The sequence below is a fragment of the Atta colombica genome, unplaced genomic scaffold, assembly GCF_001594045.1.
Source record: "Atta colombica isolate Treedump-2 unplaced genomic scaffold, Acol1.0 scaffold125, whole genome shotgun sequence".
Taxonomy (NCBI): Eukaryota; Metazoa; Arthropoda; class Insecta; order Hymenoptera; family Formicidae; genus Atta; species Atta colombica.
In genome coordinates, this window is record NW_017259212.1 from 2,851,612 (window position 1) to 2,855,192 (window position 3,581).

Below are 3,581 nucleotides of genomic sequence, written 5' to 3' on the forward strand. Positions count from 1 at the left end.
CTGTAATTTAATTTTCAGTTAAATCATTCATTACTTTTAATTTTATTCATAACCATGAGCTTCATTTACACGTAAAGGAAGCTCGTGATTACATTTCTAACAGTGTAACAATACAATGAATAAATTCACAAAAAATCATGCTCTGATTGATCGTTCACAAACGTATTTATTTCCGAATATCGTACGTACAATTGTAATTACGTAAAGATGCATAAATGCGAGGAGTTTTCTTCGTAGCCCTTTTGAGGCAACACCTACGATCACAAAAAACAAGGTGTTCTCCTCGTCCTTTCTCTCTCTCCCTCCTTTCACACACCGATACTACCATCGGCCATGCATCACGTTCTTTGTGTAATGCTACACCGTACGCGTTTATCCGAGCCTACCCGCACGATAAACATCGCACCGTTATCGATATCTGTCCATATCGATCAAAGAGCTCAGGGATAATAAGACCGTCCAACAATGTCGTGGGAGGCGGGTATCGGGACCATCGGAAACAATGTCGCTTCTCCCGATCACAATTGCGACTATCGCTGTCTCGTATTTACGGCATGCAAGACACGCACCTTCGATCGTCCTTACTAAGGTAGACAGACGAATATTTATTATCGAGGTTTATGAATAGAAGTTCATTTACACGAATATAACACTACGTTAGCTCCATGTTCTCACTTGGATAACGGTATCTCAAATTGGAAATGATAACTGTGTCACAATTATTACTGTATTATATACTACTACTGTTGCTGAAGTCATCGCAGTTTGATTATCGTTTAAAATTAATAATGCCTTAAAACTGGTAATAACATTCTAAATGGATATATTTTTTCGCTTTGTGATAGTATTTTCAATGGCCCTTATTCAGAATGATAAGTATGCGCTTTTATGCTTTAAATTATTGGGTCAATGTGTACAAAAGAGGAGTTTATTGAAGTATTTTCTTTAAAATAAAAATTTAACGTTTTGAAAGATAATGATTAACTATACTTATTTTGAGTATTAAAAATAGGGATGCATCGGATCGTAAAATTACCGGATACCGAATAACGGATATCCGGGCAGAATGTAACATCGGATATCCAAAAAGGCAATTTCTTCGAATCGAATATCCGACATTTTCCGGATATCCAACATTTTTCAGATATCTAATCGGATTCCGAGAAAGTATCTTCTAAAAAAAGGTCTTTAAGGAAAAAGATTGTAATTTTACAATGTATAAGATATTATGGCATTATGAATATGCATACATATTTCTAGAACATTATAAGAAAAAAATCAACAATTTAATGATATCAAATTTCAACCGGATAATAGTGACATTCGGCTATCCGGTTGGATAGTAAAAGTGCCGGATAATATTAAATACTGGATACTTTCCGGATATCTGATGCATCCCTAATTAAAAATATTATGTATATATATTAAAAATATTGTTCATTGCTTTCAATATTCAAAATAAGTAATTGTATAATTATTACCTTTCAGTATTAAATTTCTGTAAGGATTTTCAAGATTCAACGTATGAAATTATTGCATTTAATCGTCCATTGTTTCAAATACATAGCAATATGCTTTAAAGTTGAATATAACAAACAAAGCGGATACTTACCAAATGGAAAATCCTCTTCAGAAATGATGCGGTCGTCGTAAAAATATTCTGCCTACCACGCGCCACTGATAATTCACCGGATTCCTGGAGGATTTAATTACCGCGAACGACGCACTTCGTGCGTAAGTTTCTATGCGTGTATCCTACGTATATCCGAATGTCAGTGCTTCGTAAGCGACGAAATCCGAGCACGGTGACCCGTGCAGAATCAAAATGCACGTTTTGTATGCGGCAAAACGTATCGGCGATATCTGTACCGCAGTATCCGCCCATTACTGCGGCTTGCTAAGTCCCCCATATGGCGCGCCGATTCGCCGATGGCGAACTGTTTGCACTGTTAATAACGCGCGTTAATCGCTAATTACACAGCGTCTTAATTATCGACTCGTTGTCCATGGAATAGGCGTATAAATAGTCTCCGCGGGAAGCCGAGTGGGCGCATTGATGTACGACGACTCTATTTATCGACACTGAACTCCGCGCGTAACCACGACATTGCTATTATCAGACTGTTATCATCGAATATTTCATTAATCACGTGTAAATTTCATGGATCGATTTTACACACAAATAAATGTATTAGTATCTTAATTACGTATTATATAATTGTTACGTGCACTTTGCTCTCAATGCATTTCCTTATCGAACATTTGTACATTTCCTGCGATAATAAGAAACATGACACGCGACATTGTGACTTTCGTGATTATCCGATATTTTTTTTTAAATAATAATCACATTTCCTTCAAGCAAATTATACGCTGTATGTAAAATTGAGCACAAAAATTAAGTAAACCCTTTTTTTATTATTGTAGTAAAGAGAAAAATATATATTACATTTGTAAACGCGTTTTGAAACAGTACCTTAAATTATATCAAACTACTGTCTCCAAATGCAATCTTACGAAAATAATCATATTTATAATTTTCATATCCAATGTGTTTTTCAAAGATAATTATCATCTCTAATATCGATGCTCGATATAATAATCACTTTTGTAGAATCGATGCTTAAAGGAGTAAAATGTCCATATCTATTTACAAAGTCATCCCTGGTCAGAACAATTGCAAGCCATCGAAGCTGGGATTGTAAACACGGCTACAGATTGGATAGACGAATGCGGCGCCAACGTAACGCTGACGCAACATGTAAAGGGGGAACAAACGAGATAGATATGTCTCTCGCGCAAAACCCAACAGCGTATCATCTCGAATTTATCGAAAACATAGACAGATTCTTTTTATTCAAATGGAATTAGAATAGAATTCGAATATACGACTACAGATATTTATCATATTCATCACAAACGAAAAAAGTTAATTTTTAAAACAAAGTGAGACATAATTAACTTATATTTTACTGCTTATTTTTAATTAATATTATATACTTCCGTCGCATAAATTAATAAATATCATTAAACCACTGTTAAATAACTTGAGCTGAAACTGGAACCGAAAGGAATTCAGGCGATGTTGGGAGGCCGAAATTCAGGAAGGCGAGGAGCGGACCGGCTCCAAGTGAGTCGATGTGAGACGAAAATAAAAATCAAAATAAACGAAATCGAAAAGGAGAAGAACATGAAAGGAGGTTAAAGAGAAGAGGGAGCGGACTCGCAAAATCGCCGTGGCCGAGGCGAAGGTTCCGAAGTGGACGACGCGCAGGGCAATAAATATCGTGCGATTAGATCTTCGATGCCGCCGCTGTTGGGGTTGGTTACGAACGGAGGGAGCAACTATTAATCACTCCATGTTAATCAAGCCGGCCGCTAAGTAGGCCGCGCCGCGGCATTAAAGTGCATTGCCACGCATCGTATTGGCGTGCCAACGAGACGCGTATACAATATACATACGCGTAATACATAGGCCGGAGGATACACGGAATAAAGGATATACGGAATAGAGAGGAGATACAGAGAGAGAGAGAGAGAGAGAGAGAGAGAGAGAGAGAGAGAGAGAGAGAGAGAGAGAG